Below are 22,623 nucleotides of genomic sequence, written 5' to 3'. Positions count from 1 at the left end.
GCGCATCGGTCTATGGCTTTGGAAAAGCCATAGGGCGAAATGTGCATCAGTTTACCCACTGAGCACTTGTGTCTGCGAATAATACCTATTTCTCATATTTCTGACTGTGTTTGACACTGCAATGCTTGTGCCATCTTTAGATGGTGAGAGCAAATACGGTTCTCATAGCCGGCAATGGGGACCCGGCTTCAGCGAAGTCTTCCAGGCACTGCTGGGTCCAACCACATTCAAGCATACGCAGACTGACCATCCCACATGCGCATGACATAGAAGCCCATCGCAATAGGCTGCCAGCAACAGAGCAGAAGGAGGTGGGAGATGGTCGCTGGAGAGGTACGTAATGCTGGATACCAGTGGCATAATCATTAGTATACAGTACCTTCAACATACAGCACCATATTACATCCTCTACACGCAGTATGTATGACTTTATACCACACGAAGGAAACACAGGGAACAGGGGTAACTAAGGAAAATAGGCTACAATTTATATTAACATTTATTGTGTCTCCTTTGTTTATCAGCAGGCTGCTAGTTATATGGGATTGCTGCTTGTAACAGTGTATGTATTAAAATCGATATATAATATTAATCACTTATTCCAGAGTTCAAGAGGGCTCAGAAACCAGTTTATCAGGATCACCAGCATATGAATAGATGTAGCCAGCTCACAATACAATCTAATTAGCATTTGTATACCTATAGCTAGCCCACACAGCCTCAATACAGGAAGGCTTTAAACAATAGCCCACTAGTTTCAACTGCGCAAAGGGTTTCAATTGACCAATAGGATATTCCCTTTCTGACCAAACCTCACAGGTGAGTGGAATGCTGGGAAAATAGCATTCCACGTATTCACACAGGAACACGGGCAGAAACAGACGCTGACAGACACATTTGCAGAGACACGGAAGAGAGAGGTCTTCCTCTCACAAGACTACAAAGATGCAGCTTCAGTCCCCAGGAGGCCTGGAGAGATATTCTCAATCTATGCTAAGTATCTGACTATACAGAAATTTAAAAAGGACATAGCTTTGGTTTAAATAATGGATTAATGGCTTATATGGCATAGTGATATTGTGTAACAATGTCTACTGTAGTTAGTAAAATAGATAGTTAAGGCATAGGTTCCCAAAGTCCGCCATTACAGTCCACGTTTTAGGGCTATCCATGCTTGAGCACAGGTGACTTAATTAGTACCTCAATCCATTTGATTTAACCATCTGGACTCAAGCTTGGATATCCCTAAAACGTGGACTATAGTGGCAGACTTTGGGAACCTCTGAGTTAAGGTAATGTATATGTAACAAGTTTGCAGTGATTTGGTAAAATGTTCATAGTGGAGTTTTGTCTATTCATACATCAGTGTGTGTGTGTGTATGTATATATATATATATATATATATATATTGTTAATGGTAGATGGTGTGTTATATATAGTTATCCTCTTTCCCCCCTCCTTCTCATGTGCTCAATGGAGACTGCAGTTTGTTCATACGATCCACCATGTGGTTTGTACAATAGCAGGGCCTGAGATGCTTAGTGGATGCTGGCAGTATTATGATAGGATTGTGTACTAGGGGCCTGATTCAGACTCGCTCGCAAGCGGGTCGATGGTGGCCCGCGGCGCATGCGCAAGCCCCGCAGCGAGTGAGAACTTCACTCGCTCCGGGGCTCGTAACAAAACGGGGTGGCTGTCGATGTTCATGGACAGCTCGCCCCGTTTTGTAGGCGGGGTGGCTGCACAAACGGAAGCGTTCCCGAAGGAACGCCTGCCGTTTGTGGGCGGCCCTACTGACATCACTCGTGATGTCAGTAGTGGACTTCCTGCTCTATTAGAGCAGGAAGTCCACTCGGCATTGCGAGTGCTGAGACCCTACCTTAGGGTCTCCTCGCAATGCCGATGGTCGCGATAATCGCAACCATCGCCAGGCTGCTTGCACAAGCTGTGGGTGGTCACCCACAGCTTTACGAGCAGTCTGGAGGCGGAGGTAAAAGAAAAATAATAATCTGCCCTGATTCAGAGCGTGCGCTCGCAAACTGCGAGCGCCTCTGAATCAGGCCCTAAGTGTTATATACTGGTAGTTTAGCTTTAACATTGTGTAGTTAGAATTAAGATGAAAACTGGTTGAAATATTGCAATCTGCAGAATATAGAATTCAGTTTGATGTCAGCTGGTGATTTCAGTTTGTTAAAGGAAAATGGTGACTGCCATGTGCTGTTCCCTTTTGTGATATGGGCCTTGAAACATGTGCTCCCCCTCCCCCCATTGAACCATGTGCTGAACAATAGCCCGGCCTAGTGAATGCTGGCTGTAATAGATATAGGAATACTAATATAATGCAATAGTTGCCCGATGATATCACACAGTTATGGTGTGTAAGAATGTACCAAAAATAGTTTTCAAGGTGAAATGAGTTCCACATCTCACTAATAGGTATCGTATCTGCGAAAGAGCATTGAAAAGTCTATTTATGTTAGCATTCGGTATACAATATTCAGTTTGCATATTTATGAGATAGTATTGAGGAGATGTGTGGATAGATATGTGATTTACTGGATGCATTATATTGGTATTACAGAACATAGCCATGTGAGTTTTCTAAATGGAGTATATTATGGGAGTTTTCAAAATGGAGGTTATAATTGTGCCATGCGGTTTGGACAAAAGAACATGTATCCTATCCCCCACACAGAACATACCAACCCATCTCCCACCATGCTTCTTAGCAACCATCTTGATTTCTCTCTCTCTCATCGCTGATTGTATTTAATTAATACTGTTTTACGAGATATTGTACTATATGGGAATCTGTTCGATTAATATAAATACACTTTAACACATCTTGTGTGCAATGTTATTATCCTAATTATCCAAACCATTTAAAAGGTATATAATTCTGGTTAACACTTTGCGAGTTCATTTATATATTAAATATAACCTGATGTTAGTTATATGTTAAAAATAGAATATTTGCTTCAGAAATACGAGGTTTAAACTGGCAATTTCCTTTGGTGGCCTGAAGGTACAAATAAACAGGACAAAGCGAGAGTGCAAGGAAAATAATCTACCCCTCAGCAGTGCTTGTAATAGAGCTCGTAATAATCCTTACAGTATTGTCACAAAGCACTGGGGGAACATAAAACCTCAAAGAATGACTGTTCCTCATCTCAGAGAATCTTGCCTTTGCTTCATGATTCTCGGGGGGAAGTTTACATTAATACATAGGCCCCTATGTTACAATAAGGGGGAGGGGAGAGAACCTGCTCACTTATATCCACTCAGCCTAACTTTATCCCACTAACTGTATATATACATATACATATATACAGGCAAGTCATAAAGCACAATCAATGTAAGTGCACAGGAGTGCAACAAATAACAGATGGAAGTGAATGATCTTAGACCAGAAGCTGCAGAGGCGGCCTCACAACCTCTTTTATTCCTGCGTCCTGCAGCTCGTTCACTGACAGGTCCAGTCCAATCAGAGACCGGGGTGTAATGAGAACAGAGCGGAGGTCATCACAGCAGGAGGAGGTCAGACCGCAGCTACGTAACCTGATGGGAGATGAGGGATCAGGATTAGAAGATTTCCTATCACTTCCAGCCTCACGACATGAGATCAGCACTGGGAGAACAACCTGTGTAACAGATAACACTTACTGGTGTAAATATGAGCCATTAGGCAGTAGGTGTCACTGGTAACACACACAAATGGGTAACTATTTACACAACCAGGCACAAATTTAACCACCTGTGTTAAGTCATGTTACCGCTAGTCAGGTACTTCAGTAAGTGGAGCGCTACCAATGAAACGCTGGATATAAAATGCCAGTATTACATTTATTTAATTCTTACAAAATCACATCAAATATTGAAGATAATGGTAACACACATTTGCCTGGATCAGTGGTTCTCAAACTCGGTCCTCAGGACCCCACACAGGTCACCCAGCAGGAGCACAGGTGTAGTTATTACTCACTGACACATTTTAAAAGATCCACAGGTGGAGCTAATTATTTCACTTGCGAGTCTGTAAGGAGACCTGGAAAACATGCACTGTTTGGGGTCCTGAGGACCGTGTTTGAGAACCTGTGGCCTAGATAATGAATACCAATAAGATAAACAAGCATAAAACATTCATCTGTGGCATTAAATTCAGATTAGTATTTCAGGGTAAGTTCTTACCATATCTCATATTTTCTACTTCAGGGTCCATAGGGTATCCACAGGATACCTTGGGGATGTCCCAAAGCAGTATCCTTTAAGGGTGGGGACGCTTCTGTGCTGTAAGGAGAATTCACCGCCAGAAGAAGCATCCTGAGAGGCGAAGATATCAAAAAGCATAATACCTTACAAAAATATGGACTGATGACCACGTGGCTTCCATTCACAGCTGAACCGCTGAGGTGCCACGTCGAGCTGCCCACGAAGGACCCACAGACCTAGTGGAAGAGCGTTAATAGAGGATGGAACAGGAAGGCCCTCAGGAGTGTAAGCCTCAGAAAACGCCATGCGAATCCATCCTGCCAAAGTTAGCGTAGTGGCAGGCCAACCCTTTTTATGGAAACTATAAAGGACAAAACAGAGTAAAATTTCCTAACTGGACTGGTACGGTCAACCTAAATTCTTAGAGCCCGTACCACATCCAAGGAGGCCTCACCAGAAGACAGGTCTGGGGAAGTAAAGGCCGGTACTATAATTTCCTCATTGATGTGGAAACTAGATACCACCGTAGGTAAAAAAAACCAGGGCAAGTACAAAGCACTGCCCTGTCCCTAGGAAAGATGAGAAAAGGGAGGTCTACATGACAGAGCCCCCCATTCCGAGACCCTTCTGGCCAAATCAATGGCCAGAAGGAATACAGTCCTAGCCGTAAGCAATTTCAAATCCACTGAGCCCAGTGGATCAAATGGCGGTCCTCGGAGAGCCCTAAGGACCACAGCCAAATCCCAAGGAGCCACAGGTGAAACAAAGGGATGCCGAATACAAAATACACCCTGCACAAAGGTGCGGACATCAGGAAGAGTAGCAATCCTATGATTAAACCATACTGACAGGGCAGAAACCTGCACAATCATGGAAACAAGGCGAAGACCGTGATCTAAGCCCACCTGTAGGAAAGCCAACACTCTGGATATCCGGAATACCCGAGGAGCATAGCCTGTAGGGCGACACCACTGAAATAAAGTATGCCATACCTGATGGTAAATTCTTTCAGATAAAGACTTCCGAGCTCTTAGCATGAACAGAGCCCCTGTTAACTATAGAGCTGGAAAAATCCCTAGACCTTAAGAGGGCCGTCTCAACCGCCACGCCGTTAAAGACAGACAACCCAGGTCTGGTTATTGGCCAGGACCCTGAGACAACAGGTCCAGGCGTAGAGGCAACAGCTTCGGAGCGTCAACTGAGAGGCACCGAAGATCTGAGTAATACTGCCGTCTGGCCCACGCTGAAGCTAACAGCAGGAGTGTGCCTCCTTCTTGCCATTACTGGAGGAAGAAGGGAGAATGAAGGGAAGAGGTACACAAACTGGAAGGTCCACCGGACCGACATACGTCTACCAGAAGAGTCTCATCTCTGAAAGGCTCTACTTGTTCACCAGTAGATTGAACACCTCCTGGTGAAGAGGACATTTCCCTGAATGCACGCCTTAACGGCTGAGAAATTCTGCTTTCCAGCTGAGGATTCCTGAAATGAACACTGCCGGTGATGGCAGGGATATAGCCTTCCGCCCAAGCCAGAATTCGGGACACCACTGTCAGTGTCGCCTGACTTCGGGATCCTCCTAGGTGGTTTATGTAAGCCATCGTGGTGGCGTTGTCAGACTGTACCTGCACGGGATTTCCGTGGAGGACCTGTCCTGCCTGCTGGAGAACCTTGAATACTGCTCAAAGTTCTCAGATGTTTATGGGAAGCACAGATTCTGCTGGTGTCCACCTGCCCTGGAACAAGTGTGGACCCCTCACTGCTTCCCAGCCTCGGATACTGGCGTCCATCATCAGAAGGACCCTGTCTGCAATCCCAAAGAGGGTGCCCCTTGTTTAGGTAAGCTGTCTGCAGCCACCAGGCCAGAGAGAGACATACCTCCGGGGAAAGCACTATTGACTTTATCCTATGGGGCAACCCATCCCATCCGGAGAGGATCAATTTTTTCCAGAGGTTACTCTCCACCATGTTGAACATTGACACCCTGGAACCCAGTAACCACCTTGCCAAGTGAATAGACACTCAGCGACTCTGCAGGCAACTGCGTACCTGTGCCTCTAATGCAGAGATCTTTTCCTCAATCACAAAAGATCCTCTGATGTTGGGATATGGAGCATCCTCTGTGAGTAACCAGAGGACTCTTTCCAGTTTATTAGCCAGCTGAAACTTAGCAACACATATTGTGAGTTGCAGATGGCACTGAAGTATCTCTGGAGACCCTGGTAACAACAGGAGGTCGTCCGGATAGGGTAACAAGCGGACCCCCTGCATCCGCAGGTGGGCTGCCATAGCTGTCATGACCCTGGTAAACCCTGAAGCGCGGAGGCCAGACCAAGGGGCAGTGCCTGAAACTGGAAATGTTGATCGACCACTGCAAACCTGAGGAACACACTGGTGTGCTAAGAAAATAGGGATATGCAGGTAGTCACCCTGAATATATCCAACGACACCACAAAAATCCCAGGCTCCACTGAATGATGGAACGCAGGGTCCCCCTCCTGAACCGAGGAACCCTCAAGAATTTGTTGAAGGATTTGAGGATGGGCCGGTAAGACCCATTGGATTTCTGTACCAGAAAGAGGATGGAGTAATACCCCGTTCCCCTTTGGGGCAACGGAATAGGCACTATAACTCCTGTCTGGAGCATAGAGTGTAACACCCTCAAAAATTTCAGGGCCTTGTCTTGAATCGACAGAAGACCTGTAACGAAAAAACGGCTGGGAGGCCTTTGCCGGGAGAAGACATACCTCCAAGAAACCACTTCTCTTACCCCAGTGTCCGTGGTGGTCAGACACCAGCACTGGATGAACTGGAGAAGCCGGCCTCCAACTCTGGGGTCCCCCGAGAGGAGGCCCGTCCCGTGAGGCTGAAAGCTTATAGTCCAACTTGGGAGTAGGACGTCTTGTACTCCAAGCCCGTTTCTATGACTGAGCAGATTTCCTGGCTACTAACTGGCTTGGAAAGCTGTATTTTAGACTTACCCTGGCCCCAACAGGGCGAAAAGAAGAAGCCCCAGACCCTGATGGGACTGTAGCCGATGGCAGACACGCAGACGTAGCTGCTGCCTGCGGGGCCACAATTGTGTCCAGATGAGGGCCAAACAGGACCTGTCCCTTAAAAGGCAAAGCATTCCAAATGGAATCTGTGTCCGCTTTCCAAGAGCGCAACCACAGGGAGCGGCGAGCCGCTACTGCTGCCAAGGAGATTCTGGAAAGGAGTAGGCTATATGTAAGACTGTCTCATTATGAACGTGGCTGAGTCTCTGAGATTAGCCACTATTCACCTGCTCTGCTGGAGTCAGTGGGCAGAGATCCAGTTACCTACCCAGCGCTCCATGGCTCTGGCACCCCCAGCACACAGCCATAGTCGGCCTGGAAGCCCCTCCAGCAAGGGAATAATTGGATTTAATGTAAATTTGCACCTTGCAATCTGTAACATCCTTCAAGGAGGACCTTGAGGGCATGGGCAATGTAGCACTCCTCACTAGGCATGTAACATGAGAATCTACCCGTAGAGGTATCTCCCATTCGTAAAAGTAATTATCCGCAAAGGGGTATGCAAAGATCAAGCGTTTTTGAGGCTGGAACCGCTTACCCGGATTTTCCACGCCTCCTCTAAATGATCCACCTGACCAGATAGAGAAATTACAGTGGCAACACCCTTATCCTTAAAGAAGGCATATTTGGATTTGGCCACGGGGCATATGTAATAAACAAAAGCCGCACGGACTGCCCGTATAAGGCCAGGTATATATAGACTCTAGACGCAGACTCCGCCTCCTTTGCACGAAGGGGCTCGTGTCTGAAAAAGCCAATAATGTCACCGTCATCAGACGTCATGCCCTCATTATCCTGAGCCGTCTGAGACCTGAAAGGCCGTTTAGAAGGCCGCAATGGTGACTCCCCCTGTAAAACGTCCGTCAGGTGCTGTACCATTTGGACAATAAATTCACCCACACAGGCTCCTGCGAGACCTGGGGGGATGAAAAACAGGATACACTGGGGTACCATCAACTGCCCAGGGAACCCCTGCATGTGATGAGACCACCACTTGCTGCGATAACCCCCTATGGGGAAACGCAGGGGGCGTTGCCCACAAGGGTTGTAAGCGCCTTAGCCAGCCCAGGGCGGTCCCTTTTTGCGCAGGCACAGTGACAGAAATGGGGCGTGATATATAATACAACATGCCCTCCATAAACCCTCAGCGTCTACATATCCCTCTGCTAACTGCACATTATATTAGTACATTATAGCTTGAAGAGGATATCCTCGTTCACTCTCTGACATGAGTGTGAAAGGAGCGTATGTGACTCCCCACACAGAAAAACCACGTTTACTGTGAGGTAATAAAACCCTGCAACACCGCACCACAAGGGCTGTAGCAGAAGAAGAACAGGGATAGTAAAATGGCTGACAGAAATGAAAGTACAGGCAAACAGCGCTAGCATTTAAGTCACACACAATGCAAAAATAACATCCTGCATTACAAGCACTGTGATCAACTACACAGACCAAAGCCTGGTAGGAAACAGTGCTGCATACACTGACCTTAATTGAAGGAGAGGTATGCGGGGGACCCGGACCGCAATGGCACCTGTATCAGCTTCCAGCAGCATTTGCCATCCCCAGCACATGTAGTGAGAAAATGGCCGCCGAGGAGCAGAGAGGATGCGGGCCCGGGGGAGGAGCACTGACAGCCCGCTCAGACCGCTGTGGAAAGGCACTGTGCAGCGGGGGAGACGCCGGCTGCGAGACAGGGAAGGCGTTCTCACCTGGCATGCTATTAACTCCTGGGACGCCGCGCTGTACCGCACATGCTGCGGTCCGCTGTCCCTGGTGGTCTAGTGGAAGGCGCAGGATCCGTACCTGGCCCCACGCGCAGCCGGTCCCCAAAAGGACTGTGTTACCGGCAGGTGCCCGCCACTTACCTTGTCCCCCGTAAATCCGGGCACAGTCCAGGTAGCCGGGGTCACCTCTAGCTGTGACCCCAGCTACCACCCAGCATCCCCGGATCGGTACCGGCGGGGTGTAGGAGCGACAGCATGGACGTCAGTACTGACTGTCCATGCTGCACAGCTCATCTTGTGCAGTCACAGCTGCTCTTGAAGAAAACTTCAGGGGCCATTACAGCCCCACTCTGTGAATGTAATCCGACTCCTGGCCGGACACCCACAAAACTGAGTTGCCTAGGCTCGGGGGTGGGGTATAGGAGAGGGACCCTGGTGCATCCTGAGAGGCTGAAAATTTAACTCTGTGGTGTCCGTGCCTGACGTCATCACCTATACCCCAAGGTATCCTGTGGATACCCTATGGACCCTGAAGTAGAAATAGAATGCTGTGGTAAAATGCAGGGGGCAGTAGTGAGAAGAAGGAGGCTGTTATGAGATGGAGGGGACTGTGATGACACGGCAAAGGTTGTTATGGGATGCATGGGACTGTGGCAAGATGAAATTGCTCCCAAGCGAAGCCAGGGCGGGTTGCTACTAATTACTAAGCCCGTTCTTACCAAAGTTCCTGTAGGCTACAGTCTGGATGTCTCAGTCCCTCACACAGAAGTTTTATTCCAGAGTCCTGCAACTTGTTCTGTGTCAGGTCCAGCCTGATCAGAGACCGGGGTGTAGCAATAACAGAGCGGAGGTCATCACAGCAGGAGGAGGTCAGACCACAGTCCTGTAACCTGATGGAAGATGAGGATCTCTATTAGGCCATTTCTTAAAATATCCAGCCTCACACAAAGCGTTAAGTCATAAGTAAGAGTATAGAACAGTGTAAAGTAAATACAAACATGAATGTGTATCCAGGATAAGTGTATTGAGCAGTACTAGCTCATGGGGCCTAAGAATACCTCATGAACTGTAGGTGCTCTAAAGTGGACCATACACGGTGCGATAAAGCAGCCGATCCGACGGATTGGTGCGATTTGGCTGCTATATTGCACCGTGTATGGGCCTGATGTCGGACCGAGCGCACACTCGTGGGGACGTACATCGCACCCCAGGTCTTACTGCAGGATCAGTCGCTCAGGGGATGCGATGTGTGATCCCATGCAGCACTATGCAGGTGAGGGAGCCGGCATATCGGTTGGTCGGCCACCCGATCACACCGGGTGGGGGGACCGCCCAATATGTCGGATGTCAAATCCCCGTTGCCTCGCACGATGCATGGCCCGCATAAAGGCAACATATCAATCTTCAATTATTTTTATTGATTCCATAATCACAGAAATTTTACGTACATTAAATTGGTACATAGCGTTGACAAAAATACCTATAACAAAAGGACAAATACGTACAAGGGAATGAAAAAAAGAAAACACTTCAACAAATGGGGCAGGAGTCAAAAACATAATATAAAACCATGTACAAATGAGTGTTATAAAATGGCAGTAGCGAGATTTAAAGATATACAACAGTCTTAGGAAACCTATTATAAATGTGTGACACGGAGACAATATACAGGCCTAAAAAGGAGCATTTCCATCCAGTACGGCTAAATTATACCACATAGCTAGCTGAAAACATTGTTTCAGCAATTGTTTCAGCTCAGGAGATTCGTGTTTACTGTACTTATGGTAGCCAAGTAGAAAAGATTTCCCAGCGAGACCCTCCTTATTGATAGATGTAGCAGTTCAAACCATATAAAATAAATAATAAAGCCTGGGTGAAAACAGGTAGTGTGGGAGTTGTGGTTTCTATCCATTGCATGAGAATGGTCTTTTTGGCTGCTCCCGCAATTTTGGACAAGAGTAACTTATTGCCTTTACATATACCAGTGGAGGCTAGGTGAGAGAATGATACCCAGTTAGGAGATAAGGGTACGTCTATCTGTAGGGTATGAGTAATATATTGATGTATTAGTACCCAAAAGTTCGCCACCTTGGGGCATAACCAACGACAGTGAAAATAAGAGTTATGGTTAACTTACCTAGATCACTCCTTTTCTTCGAGGTCCATAGGGTCCACAGGGATACCAAGGCAGATATTATGGTTGGAAACCAGGCACGAAACAGTTAAAGCTTCAGCTCCCAGGATGCCCCGGATCCTCCATATATACCCCACCCCTAGCCATAGGACATCAGTTTAGTTAACAAGCCTCAAGGCAAGAGAAGGAAGAGCAATCATACACCAGAAACTCTTACACAAAATGAGGAAATCTGTGCCCAAAAGAAAAAATTTACCTATGCAGCCAGGTGCGTCAGGGTGTGTGCCCTGTGGACCCTATGGACGCCGAAGAAAAGGAGTTATCTAGGCAAGTCTACCATAACTCTTATTTTATTCTTCAGGATTCATATGGATCCACAGGGATACTATGGGGATGTCCTAAATCAGTTCCCCTAAGGAGGGGGGAGCTCCTGAGCAGAAAGGAGAACTCGTCACCCAAAGGAAGCATCCCGAGAGGCAAAAGTATCAAAGGCGCAAAACCTAAGAAAAGTGTGGACAGAAGACCACGTGGTAGCCTTGCATAATTGTTCAGCAGAGGCACCACAACTAAATGCCCACGATGGCCCTACAGGCCAAGTAGAATGTGCTGTCACTGTGCTTGGAACAGGGAGATCAGCCCGTGTGTACACCTGAGAGTCATCTGTAGCCATCTCACCAGAGTCTGCTTATTAGCTGGCCATCCTCATTTGTGAAAAACATAACACAAAAAGACAATCTGATTTTCTAACAGAGTTTGTGCACTCCACATAGATACGAAGAGCCCAAACTACATCCAGGGAGGCTTCACCTACAGAAAGATCTGGAATCTGAAAAGCTGGAACTACAATTTCTTCATTTACATGAAAACAGGACACTACCTTAGGAAGGTAACCCTCTCTTGTACGAAGAACAGTTCTATCCTGGTGAAAAATTAAAAATGGGGAGCAACAAGAGAGCGCTGCCAAATCAGAGACTCTGCGAGCTGAAGAGATAGCGAGAAGAAAAAGTGACTTCGCTGTCAACCACTTCAAATGGGGAAGCTTGTAGCCCCTTAAGAATCAAAGACAAATGCCACAGTGTTACCGGCAGAACAAAAGGAGGCTGAACTCGCAGAACTCCTTGGAAAAAAAATTCTAACATCTGGTAATGCGGCAATCTTCCTCTGAAACCAGACTGACAGTGCAGAAACCTGCGCTCTCAAAAGTAGACAGGCAGAGCCCACGGTCCAAACCCGTCTGGAGAAAAGCCAATATCCTGGAATAAATGTGGGCAGAGGCAGGCTCCTGTGCCCTCAGCATCGTCTGAATTACAGAATTTGAAAAACCTTTTGCTCTTCGGATAGAAGATTCAAGAGCCACGCCGTTAAAGCCAGACGAGGTAAGTCTGGATGCCGGCAGGGGTCCTGCGTTAGTAGATCCTGCCAGAGAGGAAGAGGATACTGACTGTCTATTGACAGCTTTTGTATGTCGGTGACCCAATGATGTCTGGGCCAAGCTGGAGTCACCAGTATTACTGTTCCGTCTTCCTGCTTGAATTTCCTGAGAACTCTTGGAAGGAGGGAGATGGGAGGAAATAGATATACCAGCTTGAAGTTCCATCTTGCTGCCAGTGCGTCCACAAAGGTTGCTGATGTGTCTCTGGACCCGTACCTGGGGACCTTGTGGTTGTGATATGACGCCATGAGATCTCTCTCTGGTAGATCCCCTTTGTTTACCAGGAGCTGAAACACTCCCGGATGGAGAGACCACTCTCCGGTGTGTATGTCCTGGTGACTTAGGAAGTCTGCATCCCAATTGAGTACTCCCGGTATGAATATTGCAGAGATGGGCGGAAGATGACATTCTGCCCAAATCAGAACCTTTGCCACTTTTTTCATGGCAGCGTAACTTCGCGTGCATCGCTGATGATTGAGGTAGGCCACTGTCGCATTGTCGGACTGGATCTGGATGGCTTGCCCTGGAGCAGGTCCTCTGCCATTACAAGCGCATTGTATACTGCTCACAGTTCTAGAATGTCTATTGGCAGATTACTTTCCTGATGTGTCCATTTTCCCTGAAAGGTGTAATGACATGTCACTGCTCTCCATCTGCGAAGACTGGCATTTGTGGTGGTGAGCAGCACCCAATTTGGGATGCAGAATGGGCGCCCTTTGTTCAGATGATTCTTTCTCAGCCACCACAGGAGGGATTGACGAACCTATGGAGTAAGAAGGATCCTCTGGGACTTGATTCAATGATACTGTCCGTTCAATTTGTATAGAATCAATCTTTGCAGAGGCCTGGAATGGAACTGAGCATATCCCACCATGTTGAAGGTGGATACCATTGATCCCAGGAACTGCTTTGCTAGCAGAATGGATACCCATCGCTTTTGAAGCAACTTGCGTATTTGCAACGATAGTGCCACAAACTTTTCCTCTGGCAGAAACACTGTCTGTGCCCGAAAATCCAGAAGAGCTCCCAGATGTACCATCTGCTGTGTTGGGGAAAATTATAATCCAGTCATGCTTCTGTTTAGCAGGCTATGGTCAGCTGAAAATGGTGTCCAGATATGGCAGAATTCTGACTCCCTGACGCCTGAGATAGGCTGTCATGACTGCCATTATTTTGGTAAATACCCGGGGAGCCGTAGACAGGCCAAAGGGTACAGCCTGAAATTGGTAATGTTGCTGAAGGACAGCAAACCATAAAAATTGCTGGTGGGATAGTATAATAGGAGCATGCAGATATGCATCCTGAATGTCCAGGGAAACCATGTAATCCCCTGGGCCCCATTGCAAAAATAATTGACTGGAGAGCTACCATACAAAACTTGGGTACATGGATAAACCTATTGAGGGTTTTTAGGATTTAGTATAGGAACCAGGACTATTACCCCTGCCTGCAGCAGGGAATGAATGGCCTCATGAAGGGCCACCTTTACTGCACCTGATAGAGGAATCGGAAAAAAAAAAACTTCTGGGTAGGATGCCTCTGGAAAGTGAGAGCATACCCCCGAGAGACCACTTCTCGGACCCAGGCATTTGTTGGTGTTTGATGCCAGCAATCCGCAAACTGAAGTAGTCGGTCCCCCACCCTGAGACCCCCCCAGGAGGAGGCCCGCTCCATCAGGCCGAGGGTTTGTCATCCGGTTTAGAAGCAGGATGTCTGGCCGGTCCAGACCTTAGTTTGTCGCCTGGTTATCCTGCGAAAACTAGACTGCATGGAGGAAGACTGTTCATAATTTGCTCGTCCCTGAGGACAAAAAGACCGAAAAGAAATCTGCCTAGACTTCATTGTAGCCATAGATGGCAGACCTGCAGACTTAGATATGATAATCGCTATCCTGGCGGCTTCCAACTCTGCTCCAAAAAGTATATTTCCATAGAAAGGTAAGGATTCCAGAGCACTCTCATCTTGTATCAGCCTTCCAGGATCTTAACCAGAGGACCCTGCATGCCACTACTGACACTGCTGATGCTTTAGAAGCTAAAATTCCAGCATCTATTGCAGCTCCTCCTAAATAGGAGGCCGCTTCCCATATGTGGGAGATATACATCATCTGTTCTCTGGTAGCATCTGATAGAAAGTCTTCCAATGCCCCCTGTCCATTCTTCAACAGCTTTGTCTACCCAGGCTCCAGCCATAGCTGGAGAAGTAGCGACTTCCAATGATGAAAATATTGCCTTAAGACATATTTTCTATCTTGAGAATCCTTAAGAGATGGAATAGACAACGTAGTATTTCAGACTAAGTGCATCACATGAGCATCCACAGTAGGAGGTACCTCTCACTTCGTACATTCAGAAGCTGGGAAAGGATACAACAATGTTAATCTTTTAGTAACATAGAACAGTTTATACGGGTTACCCCATGCCCCTTCCATAAGCTCAGTGAGCTGCACAGGTTTAGGAAACTGTTTTAACCACCTTCTGGTAATTAAATACTGGAGCCTTCTTACTAGGAGCTGGATCATCATCCTGAATATCTAGTATTAAAGAAGGAACATCCACTGAGGACAGATGGTCCTCCTCTACTGAGCTACACCCTGGAGAAGAACCCTGCGCATCATCTGATTTGTCTGATGATGCGTCTGAATCCGTATGCTGAGCAGACTGATAAAAATAACTTGCGTTTAACAGACTTAGTCAGCATTTGCAAGCAGACCGGTAGTTACTGAGCTATACTCAGACTTGAGCGAGCATAAGCATCCATCCAGGAAGGATGTATAGGAGGTGTAAACATAGCATGCTGTGGGTACCCCATACAAGGAGGCATTATGGGAGTAGCCAAACGATTCACAAACTGCTTCATAACCTGAGACAAGGAGGACACCCAAGATGGCTCTTGTACAGGGACTGGTATACTGGACTGGAAAGGCGGCTCTTTATAACAGACAGCACACAAACCATCCTTAATCAAGTCCTGCGAGGTCAAACCCGCTAAACAGGCTTTACATTAAATCAGCATAGGGCCCCCCTCCTCCTGATTGCCTTTACTTATTGACATATCAATTTCAAAGGAAACAATGCAATGTAATCTGACAACCTTCACAAATAACAAGTAAATGTGAAGTATAAAGAAAAAACTACCACACACCTGCAACAGAGGGATGAGGAAAAAAACAGCACTAGTTATAAACGGACAGTCAGTAATAAAAGGCAGTATAGACAAAGCAGCTAGCAAACAGTCACATACAATGTATACGCAATTTAGTTGCAATGGGCTCTGAGTCAACTACTCAAAACACAATGCTTGGTAGGCTATAGAGCACTATATACCTGACCCATGGGAGAGGTATACAGGGAGACTGACCCAAAACCTCCTGAGACCAATAGCTACAGCAGCGCACCAATAGTGGACTGTGAGCATCTCATATACATGAGGGAGGTAGGAGGACCTTTGATTGGACTGTGTCGGGGGAGGAGCTGCCGGGGGAGCACCTACCTCGCCTAAGCTCCGTCAACCAACTGAGTTTCCCATGTAAAGTAGTGACTCACTGACTCAGCAACGCCCAGCCACACTCCTAGACCTAGAAACATGAAAATCGGGGAGTATATTCCTTCCATGACATAGGTGCCCACTAAGAAGGGATTTTTCAAAATTTGACTCCTAAGGTGGTGAAAACAGAATTTTGGTACTTACCATTAAATCCCTTTCTCCGTTTCCACAGGGGACACTGGAGTCTCAGTACAGTGGGGTATAGATGTGGGATAACCGGGAGCTGGCACTTTAATAAATTTGAATAGTAGCCAACTCCTCCCCCTCTATACCCCCCTATAGGTCAGTCTAAATAAACTGTGCCCGAGGAGAACTGGAAACAGAATAACAGAGGAGAAGAGAACTAGAACATACATAAACCAGCAAATATGCAAACAAGTCAAGCAGACCTTGAAGAAAAACTTGACTGTCCAAACCTGGCAGAACAATAACAAATGCAGCTGGAACAGCGCCGGGTGGGCGCGCAGGGGTCCCCTGTGGAATCGGAGAAAGGGATTTAATGGTAAGTGCCAAAATCCTGTTCTTTTCTCCTTCATTCACTAGGGGACACTGGAGTCTCAGTACAGTGGGAATGTCCCAGAGCTCACATCCTAGGCGGGAGAGCGCTGAGATCCCTGCAAAACAGCACGGCCATACTGTGAAGCAGAAGCCACAAAACATGTCAAAACGGTAAAACTTTGTAAAAAGTATGCCAGCCCGACCAAGTGGCCGCTCAACAAAGTTGGGTCAGGAAAACCCCGCAGGCAGCCACCCACGAAGGACCCTCCGAGCGCGTAGAATGCATTGTGATTGAAGTAAGTGGTTGCTTTGATGCAGCCAGATAGGCTTGTCTGTCAGACGAAACCATCTAGAAATAGTAGCCTCAGAAGCCGGCCAGCCTGGCCGCGCCATATCATATCGAACAAACAATGTGTCCGACTTCCGAAGGGATGCTTTCCTATCAACATAAATCCGAGAGCCCGGACAACATCTAGGGATCTGGAAGCCGAAGAATCCTCTTTAAACACCGGAACTACGATCGGTTGGTTGATGTGAAACGCAGACACTACCTTAGGCAAAAAGGATAACTGCGTACGTAGCTCAGCCCTATCCTCATGAAAAATTAGGTAGGTGGACGACAAGAAAGCGCCCCTAGCGCAGACACATGCCTAGCAGAGGCCAGCGCCAACAGGAGAACCACTTTCCATGATAAAAATTTTAATTCCACTGTTTGTAAAGGTTCAAATAGGGAAGATTGGAGAAAAGAGAGGACCAAATCCCATGGGGCCGTAGGAGGTACAAACCGAACTTGTAATCTGACAACCCCTTGTAGAAAAGTCTGGACATCCGGTAATAATGCTAGTCGCTTTTGAAAGAAAATCGACAAAGCCGATACTTGAACTTTTAAAGATCCCAGACTAAGACCTGCTGATAAACCAGCCTGTAGAAAAAGAAGCAGCCTGGCTAAGTTGAATTCTGACGGTGGCGCCCCCTTGCGTTCACACCAAGCAACATATGCCTTCCATATGCGATGATAGTGCTTAGAGGTAACTTCCTTTTTAGCCCTTAACATAGTAGGAATCACCCTGGAAGGGATACCCTTCCTTTCTGAAGATAGCCCTTTCAACAGCCAAACCGTCAAACGAAGCCGCTTTAAGTCCTGATAAATAAACAGACCCTGTTGCAGTAGATCTTCTTGTAGAGGAAGAGGCCACGGGTCGTCTATCAGTAGAAGACGTAGGTTGGAATGCCACGCCCGTCTGGAGCCACCAACAGAACCTTTAACCCTTCTCGTTTGATTCTTTGCAGCAGACGAGGAAGGAGTGGGAGTGGTGGAAACAGGTAGACAAACTGAAACCACCACTGCCTGTGGATCTCTTGTCCTGGAGCAGTAACGTGGCAGTTGACGCCATAAGATCTACCTGTGGGAGACCCCAACGCTGAATCAGTTGTTGGAAGACCTGCGGATTGAGCATCCACTCTCCCGGATGAATGTCCTGTCGACTGAGGTAATTGGCCTCCCAATTTTCTACCCCTGGTATGAAAATTGCTGATATCGCTACCGCATATTCCTCTGCCCAGAGAAAAATGTGGCTTACCTCCCTCATGGCGGACCGACTCTTGGTACCACCCTGTTTGTTGATGTACGCCACAGCTGTTGCGTTGTCGGATTGCACTCTGATGGCCTGGCCCTTCAACAGATGATGTGCCACCTGAAGAGCATAGAACCTTAGCTCCAGAATGTATAAGGGCAGTACTGCCTCCAGCTGAGTCCAGCGGCCCTGAAAGGGTCTTCCCTGAGTCACTGCCCCCCATTCTCTCAGACTGGCGTCTGTGGTGAGGAGAATCCATTCCCACAATGCAAACCTCTTGCTTGCCAATAAGTGAGAGGAATTCAGCCACCAAAGGAGAGATGTCAGAGTTCTGGGTGAGAGTTGAACTCGCTGGTGAAGGAAGAGGTGGGACTCTGACCACATAGAGAGGAGGTCCAGTTGGAATGGACAGGCATGGAACCTCCCATATTGGATGGACTCGAAAGACGCAACAAATATTCACAGAAGGCGATTACACAGGTGCACTGACACCCTGCGATGACGCAGTATCAATCGCACCATGTGTTGGATGGAGGTGACTTTTTCCTGCAGAAGAAATACCTTCTGCTCCACTGTGTCCAAAATCATCCCTAGGAAAGGCAGATGCTGTGTAGGCTGCAGATGAGATTTTTGGTACTTCGGGATCCATCCGTGTTGCAACAGCAGACTCCGTGTTACCCGGATGTCCTGCAGTAATTGAGAGACTGAGAGAGCCTTGAAGAGTAGGTTGTCCAAGTAAGGGATGATAGTAACCCCTTGTATCCAAAGAAGGGCCATCATTACTGCCATGACCTTCGTGAACACTCTTGGTGCTGACGAAAGACCGAAAGGTAAGGCCTGGAATTGAAAATGAGAGGCCTGCACTGCGAACTGAAGGAATGCCTGATGAGGAGGCCAAATGGGAATGTGGAGATAAGCATTCTTTATGTCTAAGGATACGAGAGACTCGCCCCTCTCTAGCCCTGCAATGACGGATTGCAGGGACTCCATCTTGAACTTGAAAGTCCGCAAATAAGGATTGAGATGTTTCAAGTTCAAGTTCAGAATGGGTCTCACCAAGCCGCTTGGAAACCACAAACAAGCTGTAATAAAAACCTTGACCCTGCTGGTGGATATGGACATGCACTATTACTCGAGAAGACAGTAGCTTTTGTATTACCTCCTGTATAACAACTCGTTTGTCCGCAGATGCCGGCAAACCGGTTATGAATAAACAAGAAGTAAGTTGGATCTGAAAATCCAGCTTCAACCCCTGAATAATGATGTTCCGGACCCATGCGTCCTGGCAAGACTTGATCCAAACTTCCTTGAAGTTGCAAAGGCGAGCTCCCACCCTGGGGTCCCCCAGGAGAGAAGGGAGCGCATCATATTGGAGGCTTAACTGAAGCCTTATCCTGCAGGGAGGATGATGCAGTGGCTCTACCCCTGCCTCTAGGACCACGGGAGACAGTGGGAACGCCTCTGCCACGGCCCCTGAATCTCCCTGAAATACGAAAGGACGGTCCGGCAAAGGGCTTCCTGGGGGGAGGAGCAGCAGATGGGAGATAAATGGACTTACCACCTGTGGCTTGAGATATTCACTTATCCAGTTCCATTCCAAACAGAACTTCTCCTGTGAATGGAAGCGCTTCCACAGCTCTCTTGGATTCTGCATCCGCCTGCCATTGTCGCAGCCACAGGGCTCTGCGGGCTGAGACAGCCAAGGCCGAGGATCTAGAGGAAAGACTAAAAATATCCTTAGAAGCCTCTCCAAGAAAAGCAGCAGACTCTGCAATCTGTTCCGCTAGAGGAACCAGATCCTCTGCCAGAGCCCCAGTCTTAAAGCCCTCAGCAAACTGGGGATGCTGCAGTCTGTGTCTCTTAAACACACTTCTCACAAAACAGGGAACTGGATGATAGTCCCTGTGTAAACTTCTCTGCACAATTCTTACAGGAGAAAGTTTTTTGTGCAGCCTTAGACCGCTTAGATGACATTCTACCACTTCACTGTACACAGCACACAGAGAAAAAAGGTAGTGATACAAACACCACACACACACACACACACACACACACACACACACACACACACACACACACACACACACAGAGACTGTTTGAAGAAGAGATAGGGGCATAGAGGGAGATTATGCCATCAACACTGCCCAACCAGCTCTGCTTCAGAGACCAGTGCTATTAACACAATATAATGCTGTAATCACTGTGTAACACAGTCCAACCTGATCTTCACAAGTCTATCCCCACTGTGCAGGCACAATCTGGGCACACAGATCTTTTTCTCTGTGTGTGTCAGCAGCCTGTGTTGTAAAATGGCCACCAGCCTCCTTCTGGAAGCGCTGGGGCTGCTGGAAGGCAGAAGCAGAACTGTGTGTTAGGCTCCGCTCCCTCTGTTCTTGCTGCTTAGTGTTTTTAATGCCCGCCTTTCATTTCCTCCTGGTCACCCTGCTACTCAGAGTGCCAGGAGTCACTAACCTTCTGCTGCAAAATGCTGCCGGCGGCGGGCTTGCTAATGGGGGAGCGTGACGAAAGCCACACGCAGCGTGTCTGGCTACCCCCCAGAGACAGTGGTCTCTGTAGCTGAAGACCCCAGCGCGTGCTGCAAGCAGCTGCGGTGAGGTCTCTCGGCAGCTCTAATGAAGCAGACAGGCAGGGGCAGTAGGCTGCCTGTCTGATCCTCATGCTGATCGGGGATCCATTGATTTTTAGCAGAGAGCTCTTGTTTGTGACCAGCTCCCTTGGCACAAAATTTAGACTGACCTGTAGGGGGGTATAGAGGGGGAGGAGCTAGCTACTATTCAAATTTATTAAAGTGCCAGCTCCCAGTTATCCCACATCTATACCCCACTGTACTGAGACTCCAATGTCCCCTAGTGGATGAATGAGAAAAGGGCTAATATTTTTCCTCCCCCTGTGCAATGTCCTGACTGTCTCATCGTGGCTGCAGCACAGTTCAATATTCAAACACCAACTGTCACCCCAAGTACTGCCAAACATCACTGGCAGTTGGTGTGGCTCCTTTATTTGTATAGTGAGGGAAGGGAATGTGTTACTGCAGAGGTGAGAGAGGGTAATGTGTTACTACACAGGTGAGGGAGGGGAATGTCAAATGAGTTACTATGGGGTGAAGGTAGGGAATGTGTTACTACACGGATGAGGGAGCGGAATGTGTTACTACAAGGGTGAGTGGGTGTAATGTGTTACTACATGAGCTAGGGAGTGTGTTACTCCATGGGAGAGCGGGGGTAACTTGTCACTACAGATGTGAGGGAGGGGAATATCGAATGTGTTACAACACGGGGGAGGGAGAGAAATGTGTTACTACTACAGAGGTGAGTGAGGATGTTTTACTACAGAGGTGAGGGAGGGTAATGTCTTACTATAGCAGTGATTCATTACTATAGAGGTGAAGGATCAATGTGTTACTGGAGAGTTGAGATGGAAATGGAAACAATAGGGGGGAGGATTTAATAAATCTTGGAGAGATAAAATTGAGAGAGATAAAGTATTAACCAATCAGCTTCTGTCATTTTTCAAACACATCCTGTAAAGTGACAATTGGGAGCTGGTTGGGAGGTATGTTATATCTCTCCAAGCTTTATTAAATTGCTCCCTAAATATCTAAGATCTGCCCGGGTGAAACTGGGAATATCTGCTAGTTCTTTATAAATGCATTCAGCAATGAAGACATCTTATGCCCAACACTATCTGTTTCTTATGAGATTACATTAACCATGAGAGCTAGGTGCATTGGGACGGTCTTTATTACAGGTGCTACTGGTTTAAAGGTTTTATTACATTGTATACAACGCACCATGACAGTTTCCGAAAAAAAGGGCAAACCTAATGTGGAAAACGCGTAACCACAAAATTATGGGACCAGATTGTCTACTAACTCTGAGCCCACAGGAAAAGGAAGTTCATTATGAGGACATATACTATAATAGTGCGCTGTCTTCTGTAGGGATGTGTACACGGGAGCGTCAGATAGTTTCAATAATGACTGTCTATTCTGGAATGCAAGTGCCGGCATGTCGAATTAGAGCATATTAACCGAACCACCATGACCAATGAAAACATGCTGGTACCTACGTCCTCTCCTGTAAAGCAGAGGATAGCCCCCATAATGTGCCCCTCCAGCCCCTTTGTCATATAAATAAGCTCAATCCTCACATTGCTGCACATGGATGGGAAAGAATGCAGCAATTTGTGTTATTTTAACTCCATACTCAGAAAGGAACATCTCTGATCTGCCCAAACTCCCAACGGTCAATACACTTTCTCCACCGCAGATGCCGCATTCTTCCAGCAGACATTCACGCGCTCCGCAGATTTACAGGGTGTGATTGCATGGAAGACATAAGTGCCGCAAAACAGAATACGTGCTGCAGCCTTCACTATTACCATCCTCAGCTCGCGCCAAAAAGCCCAGTTTAGCGCACCACGA

The 22,623-nt window shown here is 47.3% G+C and overlaps 1 protein-coding gene and 2 pseudogenes across 4 annotated transcripts in view; 1 reads left to right on the top strand and 2 right to left on the bottom strand.

Annotated features, from left to right (window-relative positions):
- LOC148508095 (uncharacterized) overlaps nt 1-22,623 on the bottom strand; it is a 598,632-nt pseudogene that overhangs the window by 60,173 nt on the left and 515,836 nt on the right.
- Nucleotides 1-22,623, top strand: part of LOC148508097 (uncharacterized) — a 399,047-nt gene that overhangs the window by 19,150 nt on the left and 357,274 nt on the right. The gene's annotated exons all lie outside the window — the stretch shown is intronic.
- Nucleotides 3,402-22,623, bottom strand: part of LOC148508098 (NACHT, LRR and PYD domains-containing protein 12-like) — a 68,379-nt pseudogene continuing 49,157 nt past the window's right edge.

The sequence above is a fragment of the Taudactylus pleione genome, unplaced genomic scaffold, assembly GCF_031769625.1.
Source record: "Taudactylus pleione unplaced genomic scaffold, aTauple2 ptg000377l, whole genome shotgun sequence".
Lineage (NCBI taxonomy): Eukaryota > Metazoa > Chordata > Amphibia > Anura > Myobatrachidae > Taudactylus > Taudactylus pleione.
The sequence above is the reverse complement of the archived record's forward strand: the minus strand, read 5'-3'. Positions and strand labels throughout refer to the sequence as shown.